We start from the raw sequence: 13,015 nt of genomic DNA, 5'->3' as shown, positions 1-13,015 counted from the left end.
TGATCTGAGAATTACTCAAGAAGTATCATATATGGGACTCGGTGGCTGGCAGGCAGAGAACTTAGGGAGGGCACCCATGTTTTTTTGTGTCAGGAGCTGAGGGACTGCTGGTACCATTCACTGAGATAAGGGAACAGAGAGAGAAGCAGTTTCCAGAAAGAAGGCTCAGATGAAGATATGCTGCACGTGAGGCATAGCGAGACCTTTCAGTGGAAGAATCCAGGAGGCCAATGGCTCTGTGAGGCCAGAACCCAATCAGGAGACTGAGCTGGGCTGGGCTGAGATCTGGGACTCACCAGCCTCAAGATGTGTGTTAAACCAAGGGTGGAGTATGGATAGAATTGCCCAGGGAAAAAGCCCATAGAGTAAGAACAGACTCAGACCAGGGAGGGATATCTGAGGAAGCCTAAAATGCTGGGTACAGGCAGAGGAAGAGAACCCTAGGAAAGCTACCGGCAGGAAGTCACCAGAGAGACAACAGGAGAACTAGGAGGGCAGCGTCATGGGAACCAAAAGCAGAGGACATTTTGTGAAGAAGGCTACAGTATCTAGGGTGGACAAGCAATTAAGAAAAAATGAGAACTTTGGGCTTTACCAAGTAAATTGTTAGCAACTTTGTCTTAAGAGCAGCAGTCTCAATGGTGTAGTGGAGGCAGAAGCCAAACTCCTGTGGGTGGGAGAGAAAGGTGAAAACAATGGAGCTAATACAGGTAACACTTTAAGGAAGCTCAGTAGAAAGAGGAAGGAAAAATGAAGGACACAGAGGGTGACAGCTGAAAGAGGACACATAGTTAAGAGGTTGCGCTTTTATTTTTAAGATGGTAAGACTCAAACAAGTTTAAATGTTGATGGAAAAGTGTCAGAAAAGAGAGTTGAAAGAGAAAGGGGTCATTTATGGGCTTAAAATCTCTAAGGAAGTGGGTGAAATGGGATCCATAGCCCAATTGGAATGCTTTGTCTTAGAAGGGAGGGAGGGAGGAAAGGACAGTGCTGATGTGGGGATAGGAAGCTGATAGAGTTCCCATCTGATGGCTTCTGTTTCTCTGTGAAGGATGGGGCAGGTTGCCTGTGAGGAGCAGCAAGAAGAAGTGGTAAAAGTAGGGTCAGGAATCATCACAGAGGGGAATGGGAGAGTGTAGACCAAGATCTGGGTTGCCAAGCATCTTTTGAGTCTTGTTGCAGTTAGAGTCCATAAATCTGTAAGGGCACCAGTCTTTGGGGAGGTGCAGCAGCAGCTCCCAACAGGTTGGCAGTAGGAATGGAAAAAATGAATAGCTAGTTAACGTTTTGCATAGTAAGGGCAGGGGAGTAAGTAAATGTATTGGTCTAGGTTAAAGAAAGAAGGAAGTGAAAACAAGAAGAGATTGCCTGAGAGAAACTAGAAGTCATAGATTTACTGAGGGTCTTCTGTGGTTCTGGCAATATAGAGGGAAACAGAATAATAAAAAGAGAAAGTGACAGTTCCCAGATTTGGCAGGGCCTCAGAATCACGCTTCATAAAAATAGAGGTGCCTTAGCCTCACTTTAGGATCTAGTAGGTCCAGAATGAGGAATCACATGTAACTCTTCTATGGCCAAGTTTGGAAACCCCTTGGACCAAGGGAAGAGCAGATAAGTCAACAGACATATGGAATATATACCGTGGTATAGGTTCATGACCCTGGTCTATACAGGGTGTTGTGGGAGCCTAGAAGACTTGGGAGTGAGAATGAGTGGACAACAAGGAAAATTTCCTGGAGAAGCTAAACCTGTACTTGAGCAGGTCTGATGCATCAGAGTTTGCTAAGCAAGGGAGGGGTAGGAGGCCAAGAAAGCATCCCAAGCACAGGGAACAGCATATGCAATGGCAGGACACCCTGAAGTCACCCCATACATGTGTGGAACTCCAAGTCATTTGGTGTGGCCAGAGCAGAGGGTGTAAACAGGGGCGTGGTAAGCTCTCAGGAGAAGGAGGCAAGAAACAGATTGTGCTGAACCTTGCTCACCATGCTCTAGTTTCCATCAAAAGAGCATTTCTCTCCAACAGCTAGGGACTCCTGAAAAAGAGGCCAAGAATCCTGACTTCCACCATATATCACTTAGAAAGCAGGCTCCTTGGGGCCTGGAAGATTTAGACTCGTAGGCTGGTACAATGCATCAAAGATGATCTTTGCAGGCCACTAGGTGGTGAACAGTATTTCTGCTCTGACTGGAAACAAAGCATTATTGGCTTTTTATTTATTTATTTATTTATTTATGTGTTTTTAGGGAAAGGCGTATATCCTTGGCTCAGAGAGAATTATTGAAGGAGCCTCCCTTCTGGGCTCTAAGCCAGAAACAAGGATAAGAGGCAGCCTGAAATGATCAAATATAAAGTACATGGACATAGTGGAGAGATTTTGCTCCTTCCTTTCCTGGCCATGAAAGTCTGAAGTGAATTCCCACACCCTGTCTCCCACTCTTTCTCAGAAATCTCCAAGCATATATTTGAAAGTAAACCACACAAGCAGGCATTTCATTTGTTTAGTAAACCCAAAGGTAATGTTTGGTGGCTGTTGGAACTCAGAATCTACCCATTTAATTTTCAGCAGTCTCCAAAATATAGTAAATCTGGACTGTTCTACAAAGACATAGCAATTTAGCTCTTAAACAGACATGTACTACCTGAAGGACAACCTAGGATTTTGCCATCCTGGACCAATGTCGAAGACTCAAGGCTCCTTTGGGGATCCCACTTCAACTCTCAAGGGTAAAGAGTGCTTCCTGATAATGAAAAGGAAATCAGACTCTCCCAACTAGCCCAAGATTGCAGTTGTAGGACAAGGTGCTGTGGCCGCCAGAGGCTTATAGACGCAAGAGCCAGGAAAAAAGCAAGATGTCATACCACAGCATTTACAACATCGAAGAGTACTCATTCTGAGAACCAGAAGAGAAGCTGGAAGAGGGGAATGCGGGATTAAGGAGGAAGGCAGTGCCTTGCTTTCTGACGGCACAAGTCCCTGACACTACCTATATATAGTTAAGCCTTATCCAATAGCAAACCAGCCAAGTAGTGTCCTCATTAGGCAAATAGGAAAACAGAGATTAGCCCAAATTCTGAAGCTCTACATGATCCTGAGGATCATCTCCTCCTGCTGGAAGGAATTTCCTTCTTGCCCAAGGACAGAGAAATAATCTCCATTCTGACCTTTTGTAGTCTCTTTTCCTAGCCCTGCTGGTTCTGTGGCCAAAATGAGTTTTCCATTGAAAAGAGTCAGGCTCCTGGAAGGCATGGTTTAATACCCTTAGATTTAAAAACTGCCTTGCCAAGAGGGAAGGGAAAGGCTTCAATAATGCCAGCTCTGTGGGACTGATGATCTGGAGCCTCTGGGCTTGTTGTGGCACAGAGGGTCTTAGGCTGATGCAAGTAATATCAGGCAGTGGGAACCCTAGAAATGGTCACGGTGGTTAATATATAGAGAAGAGTTTCTAGATTTGGAGTGGGTATTGTGCTAAGCACTTCCCATACATGATGCCATAGGAGAAAGTCAGCAAGGCAGCGCAGGCGTCGCAGGAAAGAATCCTAGATCCTCAGAGCTAATGTCCCTTAGGGACATCTAGTATTCCTTCTCCTTTTATAAATGAGGATACTGAACTCTCCTGTGGGAACCCATGCAAGTTGACAACACTAACACCAGAACCCAAGTCTTGTGGGGCCCCAAGCTACCCAGGAGTAGCAGTAATGACTGCCTTGTGAAGCCCCTTCCCCAAGAATGAAAGCCCTGAGCTTGGGTAAGTCAGAGGGGCACCCAGCCTACGCAAACGCATGTCTTTATTGCAGGACTCTAACTGGCCAACCAACATTTGAAATAGCAGATGCAAAAGCAACCCTATTAATAGGGCTTAATATAAGCACCAAGTTTTATTTTCAGTGACCAGGCTCTTCATGAAGCTGGCAGAAATGTTGTTCTCCTTCACTTGCAGCTTCAGCGGTGAGCTTCCTTCACTCTCTCTATGCCTGCCTTTGCCTAGAGCCTGGCATCTGGTCTCTAAACGTGGTCAGGAGGCTGGTAGGTCTCCATTTTGCAATCTGTTTTGAGATCTCTAAGGAGGCTCTTTTGAAAGCCTCATGCAACTTGCAGAAGAAACAAAGGATCTCTTGTGGCTTTAAAAACAAGGAGGCAAAAATTGAGATTGAATATAGCACATTAGTGTGGGTGACCCCAAACCACACAGAAGTTGATTGGCTGGTCGGAAGGAAGTGAAAAGTTCACCTTGTCCTTCCCTGTAACAGAGGAGTATTGGTTTTGCAGAATTCTGTGGGGTTTTTTTTTTCATTCAATAAAAATAGCTTGGTGGGACAACATATTATAGCATTCGTGGAAATAAAAACTAGGAACCACATCATAGGATGTTCTGCTCCAAAGTTGGCTCTGGTTCCCCCAGGCAGCTCCAAGTTCTTTCTGACTTACACTGCAGCAGTCGGGCCCTCGCCCAGTCCCAGGTGGGGTCTGGCCTACAGGGAGGAAGGGAGGAGGTGGTGCAGAGCCATCAGCTGTTTACCTTGCGTCCTGGCCAAGACCCTCGCCTCAGCTTGAAACACAGCTTTGTCCCTGTGCCTGCCTTCTGCACTGTAAAAAGTTTCCATCATAAAGTGTCGATTCAGGAAACCAAGGTTAGAGGCAAATGGGTCTTATTTGAAAATGGTGAAGCCCAGTGAGGCCTTGGGCTTCCTGCATTGATTGCTCTCCTGGGGCCTAGAACCAACCCAGCAGAGTGGGGTGGGGGTGCCAGGCAGGTTACAGGATGTGAAAGTGGGGACTGAGGTTAGGGAAAAGAATAAAAGGCTGAGACGAGAACACACCCAACAGAGGGCCATGTGCAGTTCTCTGCTTAGAGTTTCCTGTGGGTACACTGAGAACATTGTGTTCTGGCTGTGAACTTATCTGGCTAAGCCTGCTCCACACTTGGCCCCTGGGTCCTAGTGCTGCCTCTCCCCAGTCCTCAGCCTGGCTCGCCTGCCCCTGCATGAAATGGGACCTGGGGAAACTATTTTGATTATGTCTTCCCTACAGTAACCAGACTGTGAGCACCTAGATGCCAATTCATCCCACAGACCCAAAGCATCTTCAGTGTGGTCACCATTGTGATCCAATAGCATCTCATGTCTCTTACTTCAAAACATCTTCCAGATGACAGAAATCAGGTTCCAGGAAATTGGGAGGAACAACCAAGATAACTATTTATTAAAGGTGTTTGAAGCCAGGTCTCCTATCACCTCAGGGATTATTTAAAAAAAAAAATTTATTCTGAAATAATTTTGATCTTATAGGACAGTTGCAAAAATAATACAAAATTTATACAGAGAGTGCCAGCATACCTCCATTCCCTTAATTACCCAGAACTACCAGTTTTAACATTTTGCCACCTTTGCCGCATCATTCTCTCTTATCTAGGGATAGCTGAATTTAAGGCATCATTTCAAACCCTTGAAATGAATGTGAGCCTTTGCCTGCAAAGTTCATCTCCAGGTAAGAGAATAAGGTGCCTTCTTAGTTAATCTTCCAGAATAGCTAAAAATTCAGACATATGGCACAGAGTTGTTCCGGGGAGCCATAGACTGACTCCTGCCCTGCCCAGAGCCTGGACAGCTCTGGTGTTCTTCCCTGCTCAGTGCATGAGCTGCCTTGAACTATTTGTGCAGTGCCAACCCCAGGCCCTGGATTATTCTGTGTCTGTGGGAAGTCTTGGAACTCAGAGCAGGAAGGGAGGAGGTGGTGCAGACCCTTTAGAAGAGGGGTTTCTGCAATTGTTAAAGTGGGTTCTGGATTATAAATCCCTCTACTAGGCTGTAAGCTTCTTTTTCCAAGTCATCGTTACATCCTGTCCAACCATGCCCTTTGCTTTGTGTCTGCTGGTCCTTGATAAACAGTTGTTGAATGACCTAAATGAGAGTCACTCACTGGAAGGACTTACTTTGAGCTGCAGTCACTCAACACTGCACATTGAACACCTACTGTGCACTAAGCACTGACTGAGATAATGGGCACATAATTACTAAAAATAAATATACATATAAACCAAAGGCAGCCTTAGTCTGCCCCCCTTAGAGATCACAGTTCAGCGGAAAGACATTAAATAAGAATAGTCCCATGGGTCCACGGTTATTCAAGAGGAAATCCAGGGTGCTGGGAGGACCACAGGCTAGGGGGGACCAGAAACATCTCCGTGAAGAAGAGATCGTTAAGCTGAGCCCCAAAGGGGAAGGAGGAATTAGCCAGATGAAGACAGGCGGGGAAAGTGGTCCAGGTAGAAGGAACAAGGCTGTGAAGACCTGGAATTGAGAGAGCATGTGGCTCACTGAAAGAACTAAGAGTCTTCTTCCAAGGATTTCTGAATGCCACCAACAGGGAGATCTTACCTTCATTCCAGGGAGAACCCAGGCATTGTTATTGCCAGTGAGAAAGGAATCTCTATAGCCTTCTCCCAAGCCCAGACCCCAGTCCCAAGGAAACCAGAGTGATCCTAAAAGATGACTGGGACACATAAAGCATCATGGGGCAGAAAGACCATGAGTGTGGCGGGAGGGGGTAGGTACTAGTCCAGGCACTCAGACCTTAGACTAAGAAACTTTTCCACCTCACCCCGGACCTCAATTTTCATGCCTGATAGAGTCTCAGGATTTAGCACAATGCCTGATACTCAGATGTTGATAAATGAGTCTGTAAGAAGATTCCTTTCAGTGCTAAGATTCTGGTCTGAGACCCACAGTCAGACTTTCCCAGGGTTCTTGTAGTGACAGAAATGCCATGAAAGGAGGAAGCACAGTTCCTGGCACCCCCATCACAAACATTTGTTGAATGAATGAGTGAACAGCTAATCAACAGGTGAGAGAAGGCCCACCCTGAAGTCACTATAAAAGCTTTGATTCTAGCTTCTCTCAGCAGCTGCTGTGGTCTGTCTCTCTCTTAACCCACCTTACAAGACAGACATAGGTTAAGGGGTGAAAATGAACCCTAACATTTCCATCCAAGAGAGAAATGTAAGAGGACTCTATGCAGAGATGAGAGGAAGTGTAGGGAAGAAAGAGGGACTATTAAGCCCTTCAGTCTGAAAACGAAGCACCTTCTCACATAGCACTCCCTGTCTCCTAAACACAAGTCTGCCAGATGCCCTGCCCCACTCCGGGCAGCAACTAGATCTCTCCAGGGCTTGCTGGCAGAGCTCTGGAAATGGACAAGTGCTCCCACGGACACCATATTCCCTGTTGGCTGTGAGCCAGGCAGCTACAGTAAGGGTAAGAGTTCCCTTCTAGGCACACCCTCAAATGCGTTTTCCCTCTCCTGTGGGTTTCCAAGCTAGCCCGAAGAAGCCTGATTCATCCACGACCGCATGGAAACATAGAATTAATTCCAGCTATACCCTGGGTAAGCTAGGCCATTATGGCAACCACACCACCACTTACAGCATTATTTCGATGGGAAAATGTGTTCTGAGCTCCAAGCAACCAAATTATAAGTGAAACATAGACACACCCAGGTTCAAATCCCAGTTTCAACACTTCCTGATCATGTGGTCATGGATGGGCAAGACACCAGCCCTCCCAGCCTCAGTTTCCACCCTAGTAGAAGAATGCCTCCTTTAGAATGTTGCTGTTGGATTAAATAGAAACCTGTGAAAGTACCTCTGGGCCGCAAAACACATGGAAAAATGTTTCCCTTTTCCTTCCATAAAGGGCTTTTCCAGATCAGAGAAGTCCATGAGGAGAGAGACCCTGAAGACTGTCCAAGCACAGTTTCTAGTTTCTTGGAGGAGGGTACTTATCCCGCTCTGCAAGGGACGGTATTACCACTCAGACTCAGACACTCAGAGCAAGTATTTATGAGATAAATGAGCTGCTGTCTTAGAAATCACAGAACATTCCTCTGTCTCTGACCTTCTCCAGGCTTTTACTGGCTTATCAGAGCCAAAAAAACTCTTGCCCTCTTCTCCCCCCATCTCTCCATGAACAGCATTGTTCTGGCTTTCTCTGCTCCAGTTCTGGGGAGGGGGCCTTTGCCTCTGGAAGGGGCCAGAGGTCCTGACCTTTCACCCCAGGGCTTTCTGGATGTTAGCCTAGCCTGCCAGCAGGCAGCCTATAAGAGCAAGCAGGCAGAGGGCGGCTGCCCACAGCGGGGGCAGGGACCCAGGCGCACCACCACCGGGTGGAAGGCAGACCTTCTCTGGCCTGGGGTTTGGCTTTCGCCCCTCCTTGCTCTGTTTGTTTCCCTGCTGCAGCCAGAACGGTCTGTACCCAAAGGATGGTCCAAAAAGCCAAGGAATCCGTAGGGTCCTAAAGGTCGACCTTCTTCCTCTCTTTGCCCTTGTCCTCCAAAAGGCAGAGTTTCCCGGACTTGGGCTCCTTGCTCCCAGGCCAGTGTCAATGGCATTATAGAAGTCAGTCACCTCAAATGAGCCTTCCCTGGGCTGCACTGTGCAGGTTCTTCCTCCTGTTGGTGCCACAGCAGCCCCCATTCAGAACCACAGAACTTTCTCTACCCTTTCTCTTTATTCCCCACTTCCAGGCAGTGGTCAGTTCCCATCAATACCCCCTTGCCCTGAAGTACTTCTCATTGGATCTCCACCACGACAGCTCCACCCCAATTCCTGCAGAACAAAAAGCAAAAACTAAAACAATTTTTATGAAAGTGATATATGCTCAGGGTAAAAATCCAACAGTGCCGAAAATATAAAGTGAAAAAAATAATAGCCTTCCCTCTATCTCTCAGAAATAACTTCTGAGAACAGTTTTCTCCGTAGTCTTCTAGATATGTACTCTGCATGTTTACAGTGTGCATGTCTACGGAGGAGTCACCTCTTTTTTTTCCTTCAGAATGCGATTACAGTGTATAAATGGTTCTGCAATTTGTTCTTTTCACCTAATTAAATATCTTGGACATCTTTCAAAAATCTATCTCACTCTTTTTTAACCCCTGCATAATATTCCATTATTTGGATGTACTATACATTGATTTAACCATTCTCCTACCCACCGTACTTTGGTGGTTTTCAGTTTCTGCAAACACCAGCCAGTTGATTCCGCCTCCGGTCTCAAACCTCCAATTCACCCTCCACACCCTGCCAGAGGAACACTTCCAACCCAAGCAGACTGTCATTCCCAGCTTCATCATTTTCCCCGGGTTAGGGTTGTTTGCTCGGCATCTTATCTCCCCTCCTAGACCTCAAGGCGGGGTCTGGACTGTTTGCCTTGACGCTCCTGGCACGGAACACTCCAGGCCAACCTTTCTGCAGGGTTTGAGTCACTAGGACAGAGGTTCTCAGGCCACACACATACTCATTCTTTCTTTTCATACATACATATCGGGAATTATGAAGGCTGAGTCTTGTGCTGGGTATTGGGGCTCCAGGGTAAAGAGATATAGTCCCTGGCCTCCTGGAGCTTGCCGTTTAGTGGAAAAGAGAGGTACTAGATATCCACACAAGTAAATAAATTTATAACTACAAATGGAATGAGGGGAGAAGAAAGGGCGGAGGGGTATGATAAGGAAAGGCCTCTCTGAAGAAGGGACAATGGAGAGAACCAGTGCATGCCAGCACATCGTGGGATCTGGTTCCCAATCTGGGCAACTCTGGACACTTGCCCTTTAGTCTCCTAAGTCTGTACCAGAAGGGAGCCCCCACTGCCACTTATAACTTTCTGTGACAACAACAAATGCTATCAAAGCAGAGTCTCCCAGTGCCTGGGAGGGGCCAGGCCAGGGGAGCTCACCAGCTGATTTCCTCTTGACCTCCAGTCACATGTGGGCTCTAGTTCCATTCAAACCTGGACCAAATACTTGTTGAGCATATATTATATGTATCTAAAACTGGGATGTGTGTGAGTGTGTATGTGTGTACGTGTATTAAAGGAGAAGTGTTGAGTGTCTAAAGATGAAATGTGGGATTTCATCCCACCTTCATGAAAGGTGGGATAAGACCCAGGATAGGATCATTTCAATACAGGATGTTGAGCAAGAAAAGGGCAATTCACACACAGCTGTGTGGACTGACATGGGCTTCAGAGGCAAGGAAACCTGGTGTGGACTCCCTGCCATGTACTCCCGAGCAGGGGAACATGGAGTTTTCCAAGTCTGATCAAGGGGCTTCCTGGAGGACCCGGTGCCTGAGATAAGCTTGGAAAGTCAGTGAAGTCGGAGCTAGAAGGTGGAAAGAGCATCCAGGAAGAGTCATCAGAGGAGAGGTGGGAGCAGGGCTGGTTGGAAGGGACATTACTCATGACCTGAGAAGAGAGGTATCCCACTGGGCAGAGGAACCTGGGTGAGGTCAATTATATGGGTGTTGAAAAAGAAATTCCATGCAAAAAAGAGCAGTTTAAAATTACAGGCATTCCCCATTCCTGCTTGGACCCAAGGATCTCATGCCAGGTGTGAGAAGACAGAAATCTGCTGTTACCTCTGCCAGTCTCACTTCCGGGTCTATGGGTCTGTTTCTCTTTAGCATGATTAAAAATACTGTAAAATTATATGCTTGTACTTTGCTGATTTCCTCTTTGCTGATGTCCTCTTTATGATCTATTCTATGCAGCTGTATATATTTTGCACATCTATATGCATATTACTGTGCAAAGTTGTATACACAAAGCCATGCACACTGTACTTTATGGAAATTTTAAGAGCATTTCCGAGATAATTAGAGCCATATGTGATTCTCCCCTCCTGGGCGGTGGGAAGGAAATGAATCTAGAGATAGGCAAGAGCCTGCCCTGGAGGTTTGGTAGATCAAGGTAGGGAATCAGGCTTGCTCTAAAACCGTGAGGAGACAATAAAAGGGTTGAGGAGGGAGAGTGAACAAAGGTAAAACAAATAAGAAGTTCCGGACTCTTCTTGTTTCTACTTAAGAAAATAAAGTTGCCTGCATAACCAGAGCAATAATTCCCAAACCAGTTCTGCCCACAACTCATCTCTGCAGCTCAGTTTTTCCCATCTATAAAGCAATCCTTCACCAACCAGAGTGAGGCAACCAGGTCAACCTTGGCAAGCAGTAAAGCCGAGTTCCGAGGGACTGTAGGCTGGCCTCAACAAAACCCAGTGACACTTGTCAAACGCCTCATTGTGCAGCCCTCAGCAAATGAAGCAGCTGCACCAAGTGTGTGATAATAAAAAGATAAAGAGGCAAATAGGTATGTAGGTCAGCCTCAAAAACAGCGCCCACTTGCCTGGGTAACTATTTGTGCCAGGTGGGCACAAAGGGTTTTCTTCCTCTCCCTCCCAAGCTGATCTTTCCTGCTCTTTCCAAGGACGCCTTGAATAAAAGCCGCTCCCCTCGCGCCAGCTGGAGGTGGCCTGGACACTTTTGCACTGCAGCCCTACCTACAGGGGCAGACACTGCTCCCCGCCGCCCCCTCCACCAAACAAATCCTGGGGTCAGAGGGCACGGAGGCTTGGCCTCTCAGACGCGGGTTCTGGAGCTAAATCAGGGTATAGGGTGGTGACTCACAGACAACCCCTCCCCGCCCCCGCCCCATTAGGTTCTGCGCGCACGCAGGAGGCCTACCCCATCCCAACAGAGACGCCTTTGTTAGCAAGACCCCATCCCAGGAAAGTTAGAGCCTCGGGGTTGTGATGCCCCCCTCCTCCCGCCCTCCTAGAAAAGGCGCCGGCCCCGCGGCCCGCCCTGCCCCCACCCAGCCGCCTGCCGCGGGAAGCGCTGAGCTCAGCATCTTGGCCGCGGGGCCGCCTTCCAACCCGGAGTGGGCGGGGCCGGGGCCAGTCCCGCCCCTCTCTCCTTGCCACTTTTCTTTGATTCCCTCCGTCCCCCAAAGCACGTTCTCCAAGTCACGTCTCCGCTCCCCCCCCCGCAGGGGGCTGGAGGGGACAGAGCACCCCCCCGTCAGTCAGCTGCTCCGCATCTGTCACCTCCGCGGCCAGGCTCCCCTGAGGGCGCACCTCGGTTGTGGGGGTAGTGGAGAGGGAGCTGAGGGTCTTCCCTTCCCCCATCGAGGCGGACCTCAGGCAGGCCGCTGCAGACCGCAAGGAAAGTCAGTTCAGCTCCTGGGTCACCGGTTTCCACAGCAGAACTTAGCTTTTTGTGTGTTTCTCTGTCTTAGTATTTTAAATACAAAAAGATTTTAGCAATGGCTCCTCGGTTCTATGCCAAAGTGTGCCCCCTTGTGAGTCTCAAGTGGACACCTGGGGCGAGGAGGGGCCCTTCTTTCGGCACACCATTCCTAGATTGAGCTTCTAGGAGAGAGCAGTACTCTCAGGAGAAGGACACTAGGTGGGGAGGTGACAGAATCACCATCACTTCCAGGACCTGAGGGTGTCTAGCTGCTGGGAAACACCTTAGGCATCCACCTGCCTTGTCACAGAATCAGCACTGTTGGCCCCCTCGCTGCCTGCCCTGCCTCCCCACCGTTTAAACTTTGCAGGGAGAGGAAGAGCCTGAACACGTAAAACAAGGACCGACCCCGAGAGAAAGTTGCTTATGTTAACAACTCCATAGCCACTCCAGGTGTTCACTCTACCTGTTTCACGGCCCCCCGCCCCCCCCACCCCCGCACACCCCACATCCCCCCTCCCAGTCTTGCAGTCCCCTCTGGCTTGCAATCTAGAGTGACCTGAAATCAAGGAAATAAGCCTGGATCTGGAGCCACTGGCTCCAGCTTGCTGACCTGTAAAGTGGGACCGGTGGTGAGCCCTGTCCTATCTACTCTACACAAATATTATCTTTACAGAGTTGTGAGCATCCTAATTGGTAGTGAAGTGTTTTTCAAATCATGAAGAGCTCCAGAAAGGTCAAAGATCGTTGCGAAGAGGTGGCAGAGTTGCTAGGTAGAGCGGGTAGCTCCTATGGAATTCCACAGAAAGGCCGGGAGGCAGACCCCGGGAGGCTGCCTTTGCACAGACCTGAGTCTCCCAAAGCCTTTGGCTATTTAGGCCCGGGGAGATGAAAACACTCGGAGTGAGGTTAAAGGCTTGGCAAAGGAGTGAGGAAGTGGTTCCAAGCTGGGAAAAAGAAAGTGTCGCCTAACTGTGGGGGCGGGGAGGGTGAGATGGGG

The sequence above is a fragment of the Tamandua tetradactyla genome, chromosome 13, assembly GCF_023851605.1.
Source record: "Tamandua tetradactyla isolate mTamTet1 chromosome 13, mTamTet1.pri, whole genome shotgun sequence".
Classification (NCBI taxonomy): Eukaryota; Metazoa; Chordata; class Mammalia; order Pilosa; family Myrmecophagidae; genus Tamandua; species Tamandua tetradactyla.
The sequence above is the reverse complement of the archived record's forward strand: the minus strand, read 5'-3'. Positions refer to the sequence as shown.